This window comes from Martes martes (assembly GCF_963455335.1).
Source record: "Martes martes genome assembly, chromosome: 4".
Taxonomy (NCBI): domain Eukaryota; kingdom Metazoa; phylum Chordata; class Mammalia; order Carnivora; family Mustelidae; genus Martes; species Martes martes.
The window spans coordinates 111,675,291-111,685,975 of NC_137891.1; the positions used below are offsets into that span (position 1 = coordinate 111,675,291).

The window sequence follows — 10,685 nt, forward strand, 5'->3', positions numbered from 1 at the left end:
AAGCATTCTGGAATCCTCAAAACGTCCAATGTCTCAAGAGTTTGGTTGGGAAATACTATGCTGGGATCCTCCAAACAAGCAGTCTTTGCTCGTGGCTAGGCCTTCCCTATGGACAACTCGGCCTCCCTCCCTTAGAGCCTTTATCCTGCCATAGATTCCTCCACAAAGCAGGGAAGAAATTGATCTGTTTAGTGACATACACACAGGTTGCTAAAATATGGAAAGGCAAAGGATCTTTCTCAATCAGAACACAGCTGCAGTCTTTTTAAGTCCTTAAAATAGCATACAGCAAATTATAAAACATTTAAATTCTTAATCATCTCAATGTTTTTTTACATGTGTTAGAGCAAAACATGTTAACTGAGCAAGACTAGTTTGGTGATCATGGCCCTAAAATGTTAAAACTTTGTAAAGGGGGAGGGTTTAGTTGTTCTAAATTTTTCACCAAATGAAAATTCCTTCTTCCCCCATTCCACTCAATAAATACACACCAAATAGGGAGAAGTTTTCTATGCCTTCAAATGTACTTTTGGAAGGTTTTTTAAAGCCAATCTGGAGAAAGCTAATTAAATTAACTTGACCAGGACAGATTCTCCGTGTCCCCAAAATGTAAAAATCAAATCAAAACCAATATATCAACCCATCAATGAATGGTTACTTCCTAGGTGGCCCTGGCAGCATCGGGCAGACACCGGTGCAGCACGGGCCAGGATCCCAACACTGGATTCTATAGGAACAGTCAGGTGGATACCGTAAGTCCAGAGTTCAGAGATAACATCAGGGAAAGTTTGAGATATACACAGGACAGGCGAGGAGAAGGAACGAGAAGCACTGAAAACTTATCACCTAAGGTAAGAAAATCAAAGCAAGGATGGGTCAAAGGGAGGATCCAACTAGACAGAATGTGGATGATAAACACAAGCAACTAAACAAGCAACCCCAGTGAACTGTGACACTTGTGCACGCTGCCCTCCATGCTTTGTTGTGCTCACTCACTGGTCACAGGGTCAGGTGTATGAGTCAGGTGTTAATTGTTACGAAAAGTCAACCAAAGGCATGCAGATAAACTTTGCCCTTGATTAACTCCAGGGCATGGTTACTGAATATTTTTTCAAGGATGCTAGATGCTGGCTTCTGCCTCACCTAGCTCCCCAAGGAGCTTTTGAAGACCATGAATAAGGTTTCCAGTTCGATGGTGAAACAGGCATCTAAGGAAGCTTTGATAAGCTAACCCTTTCACACAAGGTAAGGAGAATACATTCCAATCCTCTGTAAGGCAGCTAATTTCCTAACGAGCTTCATCAGCAATGGGGTTTTGCAATAACACATCCCACCCGCTTCTGTTAAGAACTTCTCGAAGCTGTAAGAGGAATTATAAACCCACACACTGCACTATGAGCCCCTCTGTTCTCTATCCAGCTGATGAAAGTGGACATGGCCTAAACCCACCAGCCAATCTGTTCTGGATCCACTTGTCCTCTTAACCTACGGAGAGAAATCTGCTCTAAAGACACTGTTTTCAAATCCCAAGTTTACTCCTTCCCTGCTTCCTTATTCCTCAAAACCAACTATTTTGCTTTGAAGTGGACAGAATCAGCAGGAAGTTTCCCCTTTGCACTTCTCCATCCAGCTGCCTTCGCCAATGTGAGTCCTGCACCCATGTGACACCAGAGGAGTCCTCACACCACCTCCTGTCCCCACCAACAGAGGTCCCAATTTCCCAATCAATTCTTTGTTCCCCTCCAGCATCTCCAACCTGAATGCAACCTATTTATCTACTCATTAGGTAAATGATTTCCAAACAGATTTCCAAACCTGAATGCAACCTATTTATCTACTCATTAGGTAAATGATTTCCAAACAGTTAGTAGACTCTGGTCTACTAACAAGTGAGGATTTTTCAGAATACTGAACAGGAACAGAAAGCACAGAAACAGAAACAGAAAACAGAATGCTATACAGTAAGGGTACATATTGTTTCATGGTTTCAGATGCACCTATACTTACTTATGTCCTGGGTCGCAGTGCAAAAAAAACCATTCTGTACCATGTTGTAAAATCCAGAAACGTTTGAAACACTGCTTTAGATAAGCCTTTGTCCCCTTAGTCAGACTACCCCCTTGCTCTCCGTCCCACTGCTCAGCAACTCCCTTCCTCATGCTGGCCCAAGCTCTGAACAGACTTCCAGCTGTCTTCTTCACCCGCTGTTTTCACAAACCTTGGCCTTTTACAATGATTCACAAGCTCCTTCTCATGTAGCCAAAGGATTGCCTTCTCCTTGAACAGACCAATGTTCTGAGGGAAAAAAAAAAAAAAAAAAAAAAAAGATCCTTTGCTATTCCTGCCTCCTTTTCAGGTCTGGGATCTGCTTGCAGAACATCCAACTGTCTCACTATGAATAACAAACCTCAGAGCAGTAGGACTCCGTTTCTTTGTGTGCTACCTTTCATCTCCAACAAGAAAAAACACCACCAAAGTCACTCGCACAATGCCTTAGATTTTCTTACAAAATGAACCTCGCTTTCCTGATGTAATGCATTCTCTGGTGTCATACATTTAGTGCCTGATACCGAGGCCAGGTGAATGCAGCTCAGCCTGAGTGGGGAGTTAAAGTCTGGTTCCCATCCTCGAGAACAGATGGTTACCCCACCTCCATATTGCCATCTTCTTCCTCTTGCAAGGCAAATGGAAGGAGGGAAAGCACAGCAAGGTGGCTGTACATGCGTGGGGGCATCCTTTCCTCTCAAGGACGAGGGCACAAGCTGTCCAGCACAATTCTACCACCCCCACCCCCGCTTCCGCCCTCCCTTGTCCCTCCCACAATTCTCACCCAGACAATTCATTCATTCTCTTCTGCCACAGAAAAACTCGTTTTCTGTATCTTCCCATAGACTGCTCAGTTTACTTTTTTCAGCCAAAAGGCCTATCCTACTTTTCAACCTTCCAAGAGATATCAAAGCTAAATGGAGCCTTCATCTGTAGGATATGGGCCACTAATTTAAGAAGAAGGGAACACGGAGACACTGAGGTCTGAAGGTTTTATGAAACCTTGGTTTCTGCTCATACTTGAGATGCCGGTTTTCAGGGTAGAACATAAACGTAGGGTGGGAGGAGAGGGCTGCACTAGACTCAGAAGGGCAAGAAACGCACTCAGAGGGAACTAGGGAGAAGGGGAGGTCGCACCTAGGGCACATTCCAGAATTGGCCTGGAAGCTCTACTATTAGCCCCTTTCTGCAATCCAACCCCTTTCCCACTTCCTAGTGGGGGAATACAGGGCTCCTTCACTACCTCTCCGATTGCCCGATTATTAGGCAGGCCCTCCATCCCTCCCAAGTCACCATGTCCTCCTCCCTACTCCTTTGCTGGGATCGCTCTTCATCCACCTAGCATGGAGTTAGGTCTCTGATAGCTCCAGCTCCCAAGGCCTCTGTTTCCCTTGGTGATCAAATGAATCTCCCCCTGATTAAGATTTCAGAGGAGGAAGGAAAAGACAGGCCAACTCTGGCATCCATACTCCAGGGTGTACTGAGAAGACCCAGCTTCTCTGGGTTAGCTTTGGCCCTTGATCCTTGCCATTCCCAGGCACCTCCAAGTACACAGCTTTAGTGACGAAAAGCCATTATTCTTTCCAACAAGGTCAAGAGGCTTAGAGGCAAAGGAATAGGAACAGAAAGCTCATAGAGTAAACAATTACAACTGACTGAGCCACTGGATGCCAAGTGCCCAGCTCCAGACAGGTAAAATGTGTACAAGATCACACAGTAAGGATTCCAGAGCTGGAGGGAGGTATTGTGTGGCAAAGGGAGTTGCAGGAGTAAAAAGAAAAGTAGCACTCTGTAAATATATTCTCAGGGTCATCTGATGGCACAGGAGGGGGAGGTGGCAAGTCGACTAAAGTCCACAGTTTCAGGAGCCATTCTTTCCAATTTTCTAGCATGGCAGGAGTCCACTTTTCTAATTTAGTTCCATCCCTACAATTTAAGGAAAAGATTAACACAGGGGGAAAAATTCTCCACTTCACACTTAGAAGGGAACTGAGATTCTCTGTCATATTACCTTAACTGGCTACAGAAAGATGAAGCTGCATTCCAACCTATACCATGGGCTCACACAGCAGTATCTCTCTCAACACACACACAGAACAAGATCGATTTTCCTCAACTCCATTTATGACTGGTGAAGATTTTACTAAAATGATAGCTTGTTTTCCTGCCTCACACATCAACTCCTAATAACCACATAAACTCTCCCATCTTGTCCCCAAACTGGTACTGGATTCATTTAAACACTGTCAAAGATCACTCTTTAGGAACAATTTTATAATTTCACATAAAAATGTGTGCTACATTAACACTCAGATGTATACAATTGAGGGGGGAAAACGTACTGGCCAGCAATAGTGACCCTTTAGTGAACTTCGACAACCCAAAGTACTTCCACAGAGGTTTTCCCACCCTCTTGGGGCTGCAGGAATCCCATTTCATGGCTGGGTAAACCGAGGTTGTCGGTTTAATAAACTTGCCGGGATTACAATGGTAGAGCTGTAAATAGAGCCCAGTCCCTTTCCCACTACTATTCTGCATGAGGTGGCTAAAAATGGGACGCACTTGAGAACTACAAGGGTGAATAAAAGCGTCTTGTTTTATTTAGATGGGGGGGAGGGGAGACTTACCCACTTGATGCACCTGTGTACCGGCCTCTAACAAGAAAGCTTTCCCTGGCTGCCCCACGCACCCACCCCTTGGGCTGAGAGCCGGGAGGCTCCCCGGGCAGACCCAGCAGCACGAATCGTGCACCCGGGGACGCCAGCGGAACGCCGGGCGGCGCGGGGCCGCGGGCCCCGGGACACCGTCAGCGCCGCGAGCGGCGCTGGAGCCCGCGGGGCCGGGAGGATGCTGCGCGGCCGCACACACCTGCTGCAGCCCGCCCGGGCGCCCCTGGCCGCCTCCGCGCTCGGGACGCCCACCCAGCTCCGGGCGCCGCAGCCGGCGGCCGCGCTAGGCCGGGGGCGGGAAGCCCCGGTGCCCCTGCCCGCGGGCCGTGCTCGGCGGCGCTGGGGAACCGCGGGGCAAAAGCGAGCCCGCCCTTTTCCCCGAACCCCCTCCAAATAGCGTCACCTGTGCCGGGTCCCGGGGCGACTCGCGCGCGGGCGGCGGCTGCACCGGACCGGGGAGGGCGGCGGGTGGTTACAGAAACCTGGTCATCTGGCCCGGCCCGAGGGCTGGCGCCGGCCAGAGTCACCCCGCGAGATGCTCGGCGGGAGCCAGGGGAGCCGCGGGGCCCCGGGCCGCTGGGAGAAGCAGTCACAGAGACTACAGCTACCGCCGCGGCCGCCGCGCCCGCCCGGACTGCGGGCTCGGGTTACCGCAGAGCGGCTCCTTAAAGGGGCCGCGGCCGCTCGGGCTCCGGCTCCGGCTCCGGCTCCCAGTCCGGCTCGTGGAGGCTGCGACCCGCGGCCAAAGTGGGCGGGGCCCCGAGGCCGCTGTAGGGCCGACCTTAGCGAGCTGGACTTGGGTCCCGGAAAGGGCTCCGAAACGGGAACACCCAAGGAGGGCTGCGGTGGGATTCTGGAAGAACACACCTCGCCAGGGACAGGGCGTGCGGTTCCTCCGCTTCCCAAAGCAAGGAGCAAAACTAGCAAGTGGAGAGGAACGGTCTGAGTCCGCTTCCGCAGCGGCCAGTACCTGGGCTCGCCACGTAACCGAAATTCTTTTCAGATTATGAATCTGTATTAATAAAAGAAAGGAGGTGAAAAGACAGTTGCAGATTTTTCATGCCACGTCTGGCTTGGCCAAAGCCAGGTCCACCCAGTTCTTCCTAGGGACTGCAGGTGCATTCCAAACTGGGTAGGGGGCGTGTGTGAAACAGGCCCGTTCTCTTGGAGCAGCCTCCTCCGGAATCCCTGAAAAACACCCTAGAGTGCACTAGCACTCCACCTACACCCAACATGGGAGCCCCTCTGCTGTCAGGGTGGGGTAATAGGATTTGAATTTTTGATGCTGGTGGACATTTCCAAGTTGCCCAATGCCTAAAGTTTGCCATTCAATAGTAGCTCTTCTGACCTGCTACGTACAGCCTCAGAAACCTTCAAATGTTCTGGGTTAACAAGATGGAATTGGTTTGAATAAAACAAAATGATGAAGAGGTATATTTAGGCTGTTAAAATTTGCTTAAAGTATTCAAAAAATTAGAAGATGTGGCTTCTAATGTTAATTAGTAAGCACCACTCTTAATAATGTAGGGCAGTCATTTGTTAAGAAATGCCTGTCAGTGGAGCTAATATGTTTTACCTAATATTTACATACACACAAATACATGTTAGCTAACCGAACCTCACTGAGGCTCCATTTCTTCATTTCTCAAATGGAGATAATAATTCATAGTTACCTCCGGAGACCCCAGTCTCGGTAAACGTACCTCAGACTGACGTAGAAAGACAAAACCTATTCTGCCCTACAGACAACAGCCTGCCTGCAGTCAAGCAGGGTAGAAGATTCTGCAGGCCCCGAGTGAATTTCTCCTTTCTCTCCCCAAGACTCTCAGGAGTGCCCGTTGACCACAACCTATTCCACCGTATTTTCTTCACAAGGTCCTCTGTCCTTAACAACTTTGGTGTGCCCCACACTTGCTTTACGCGTTCACGTGGCTAGATCATAACTCTGCAGGGACAAGACGGCTGTGTGTGCTCATCTATGGGGTAAGCCCTAGGTGTACAGATTGCGCATGTCAACTCTGGACTCTGCCTCCACATATCACCTCCAGCCCCTCCCCTGTGCTTGTCACCAGTGGCTAATAGTTGTTTGGTTTTTTTCCTGATAAATACACCATCATTATGTTTAATATACGTATTTTCTTACACCCATAGCAGCAGCCAAAACCCTGCAAACCCACAAAAATCCACTCTATACTCTGTCCCACTATATTCCTTCATGTCAGGCCTCTACAAATGCACCATTAAATCTGCAGGATTGTTGCAAGATTATACAGAGCATGTAAACGAATACATCAAGGACAAGGTCTGAGATAAGGAAAGGAATTCAGTAAATATTAGTAGAATTTTGACTATTTTAAACTAATCAAAACTTCATCAAAATTGTAATGCAGCTTAATTTCTTTAAAAATATTCATTTTATTATTCACATTTAGATTTCTAATTATTCTTAACTTCATTTTACCAATCCTCTCTTTCCAAGGACAGTTTCCCCAAATTCTGTTATTTACTGTCTTAAGTTTTTCTGCTTGTTAACTGTGAGATACCAAAGCTGAACTGCACTTCGTATACTTTTGCTCACTGAAACGGTTCAGAGAAATGAAATTATTTTTCTTTCTTTAAAAAGAGAAAAACTGGGGCGCCTGGGTGGCTCAGTGGGTTAAGCCTCTGCCTTCGGCTCAGGTCATGATCTCAGGATCCTGGGATGGAGCCCTGCATCGGGCTCTCTGCTCAGCAGGGAGCCTGCTTCTCCCCATCTCTCTGCCTGCCTCTCTGCTTATTTGTGACCTCTCTGTCAAATAAATAAATAAAATCTTTTTTTAAAAAGGAGAGAAAAAGTACAGAATTTTTGAGGCAAATTTTCCTGATAAAAATTTTTTTTGCATATGCTCTAGACAGGAAATATGGTTTATTATATTTGTTTCTATGTATCTTCTTTCTGTGTGTGTGTGTGTGTGTGTGTTGAGTTTTTTTTAATTCCAATATGATTAATGTACAGTGTTATATTAACTTCAGGTAAGCAATATAGTGCCTCAACAATTATATACATTACTCATTGTTCATCATAGGTGTACTCTTAATCCTCCTTACCTATTTCACCCATCCTCACAGACATAGATCTCCTTTATCCATTCATCTATGGAATACCTGGGTTGCATCCATATTTTGGCTATTGTAAATAATGCTGCAATCAACATAAGGGTGCATATATCTTTTCAAATGAGTGTTTTCATACTCTTTGGCTAAATACCAGTAGTGGAATTACTGGATCATACAGTAATTCAGTTTTATTTTTTTTGAGGCAACTCTGTACTATTTTCCACAGTGGCTGCACCAGTTTGCATTCCGACCAACAATGCACAAAGTTTCCTTTTTCTTAACATCCTCACCAACACTTGTTGTTTCTTTTGTTTTTTATTTTAGCCATTCAGACAGGTGTGAGGTGATATCTCATTGTGGTTTTGATTTGCATTTCTCTAATGAGTGCCATTGAGCATCTTTCCATGTGTCTGTTGCCCATCTGGACGTCTTCTTTGTAGAAATGTCTGTTCATGTCTTCTGCCCATTTCCTAATGGATTATTTGGGTTTTTGGTGTTGAGATGTATATGTTCTTTATGTATTTTGAATACTAACCCTTTATTGGATATGTCATTTTTAAATATTTTTCCCATTCAGTGCGTTGTCCTTTAGTTTTGTTGACCGTTTCCTTTGCTGTGCAGAAGCATTTTATTTTGATGTAGTCCCAGTACTTTATTTTTGCTTTTGTTTCCCTTGCCTTAGAAGACATATCTAGAAAAATGTTGCTATGGCCAATGTCAGAGAAATTACTCCCTGTGTTATCTTCTAGGATTTTTTTATGGTTTCAGGTATCCCATTTAGGTCTTTAATCCATTTTGAACTTATTTTTGTGTATGGTGTAAGAAAGTGGTCCAGTTTCATTCTTTTGCATGGAGCTGTGCAGTTTTCCCAATACCATTTGTTGAAGACAAATTTTCCTGATAAATTTGTTTCCAAAAATTCCTAAACTAAATAGAGACAATTGTTTAGAAAACTAAGACCAAAAGCTGCTTCTTTCTAAAATAACAAGATAATTAATGCAGAAGTATTTTGGAAGATTGCCTCAATTCTCCACCCTGCTCTGTTAGTGAAGATAACAAAACACCAAGCATTTTGATCAAAAAGATTGATTTCAAAATTAATAACCCCAGGCACTACTTTTTAAATTATTGTTGATTTTAATGTATCAAGAATTTGTGGGGGCGCCTGGGTGGCTCAGTGGGTTGGGCCTCTGCCTTCGGCTCAGGTCATGGTCTCAGGGTCCTGGGATCGAGCCCCGCATCGGGCTCTCTGCTCAGCAGGGAGCTTGCTTTCCCCTCTCTCTCTGCCTGCCTCTCTGCCTTCTTTGTGATCTCTCCCCCTCTGTCAAATAAATAATAAATAAAATCTTAAAAAAAAAAAAAGAATTTGTGAGGGTTTTTTGTTGTTGTTGTTTTATTTTTAGTATTTAAAAGTTCTTTTGGGATGCCTGGGTGGCTCAGTCAGTTACTGCCACTCCCCCTGCTTGTGCACTCGAGGTCTCTCTCTCTCTCTCTCTTAAATAAATAAAATCTTTAAAAATAAAAATAAAATAAAATAAAAATAAAAATAAAGTCCTTTCATTTGTTTTTCAGAATTTTTCAAGAAAAAACTATTTCAGGATATTACCAATGGTTAGCTCTGGGTGGGTGAGATCCTTAGGTTTTTTAAATTCTTTTTGCCTATCTTATTTTATGTGACTTTTTCCTATAATATGTATGTATTATTCTTGTGTGCATCTTTATTTTTTTGCATTTTTATTTTTAATGAAAGTAACATATAAGTAAAAATTCAAATAGTTCATAAAGGCTTGTAACAAAAACACTCGAGTCCAATCAGCCCCTTTTCCAACTTCCCCCCACCTGGCTTCACGCCATATTCTACATAACCCTACTAGGTTATTTCTTAACAATATGCTTATACCAGTGCTTCCTGACTTTCATTTTTGGACATTATTTATTGACTTCTTGTCATGGTATTTGAGGATTTAGCCCTTTCACACATACCACCATCACCACTTTGCCCTCACCCCTCCTCACACACATACATCACAACTTCTGTTCAAATCAATAATTTGTGTTTTTATCATCCTGTCAATGTAAATACAGTGCATTGTTGAATCAAGTAAGGTGCCATGACAGTGCTTCTCTTGAAAATCTCCTCTGTTGTTCCTGGAGTTAATAATTGCCTTCCTTTTTCACTTATTTTTTTTTAATGTATCTAACCCAAATTTTATCCAGATGCTTCAACATATCTAACAAATGCCCTTGTATCTTCCAATGCCCAAACATTAGAAATTCACTCTCTTGGGACACCAGGGTGGCTCAGTTGGTTAAGCAACTGCCTTCAGCTCAGGTCATGATCCCAGGGTCCTGGATAATAATCTCATGTTGGGCTCCTTACTCAGCGGGGAGCCTGCTTCTCCCTCTGCCTGCCGCTCCCCCATCTTGGGTGCACACACCCGCTCTCTCTCATAAATAAAATCTTAAAAAAAAATAAAAGAAATTCACTCTCTTATTTTGCTAAAGCACAGATTTCAGTAGTTTACTCAGAGCGTGTATATAGAAGGTAAATTGTTTTAGTGTGCTTGCATGTCTGAAAATGTCTGTATTCTAATCTCATCCTCAATTGATAATTTGGATAAGCTGAAGATCATTTTTCCCCCAGCATTTTAAAAGCACTGTTCATGGTCTTTTACTTCCAGCATCGCCCTGAAATAAATGCCTAATGCCTTTCTGGTCCCCCTTCCTCTGTATCTGGTCTATTCTTCATTCTAGAATCTTCCCATTAACTTTACAGTCTGCAATATCACAATCATGTGCCTTGTGCCTTAGAATGGGCCTTTTTTTCTTGGATTGTGCTAGACCCTCAGGGGTGCTTTCAATCTTACCTGCAAA

General features: G+C 44.5%; 1 protein-coding gene across 8 annotated transcripts in view; it reads right to left on the minus strand.

Moving 5' to 3' along the window:
- Positions 1-10,685, minus strand: part of LOC308340832 (TLC domain-containing protein 4-like) — a 112,851-nt gene that overhangs the window by 73,312 nt on the left and 28,854 nt on the right. For 2 of the 8 annotated variants that reach the window (XM_080800243.1, XM_080800242.1), the window contains exon 1: positions 5,119-5,427. The exons of 4 other annotated variants lie outside the window; for them this stretch is intronic. The gene's annotated coding sequence lies outside the window, so the exon portion shown is untranslated. Of the gene's footprint in view, positions 1-4,673; positions 4,976-5,118; positions 5,440-10,685 lie in introns of those variants that run through there. 2 more of the 8 variants (XM_080800237.1, XM_080800240.1) reach the window with 2 other exon arrangements.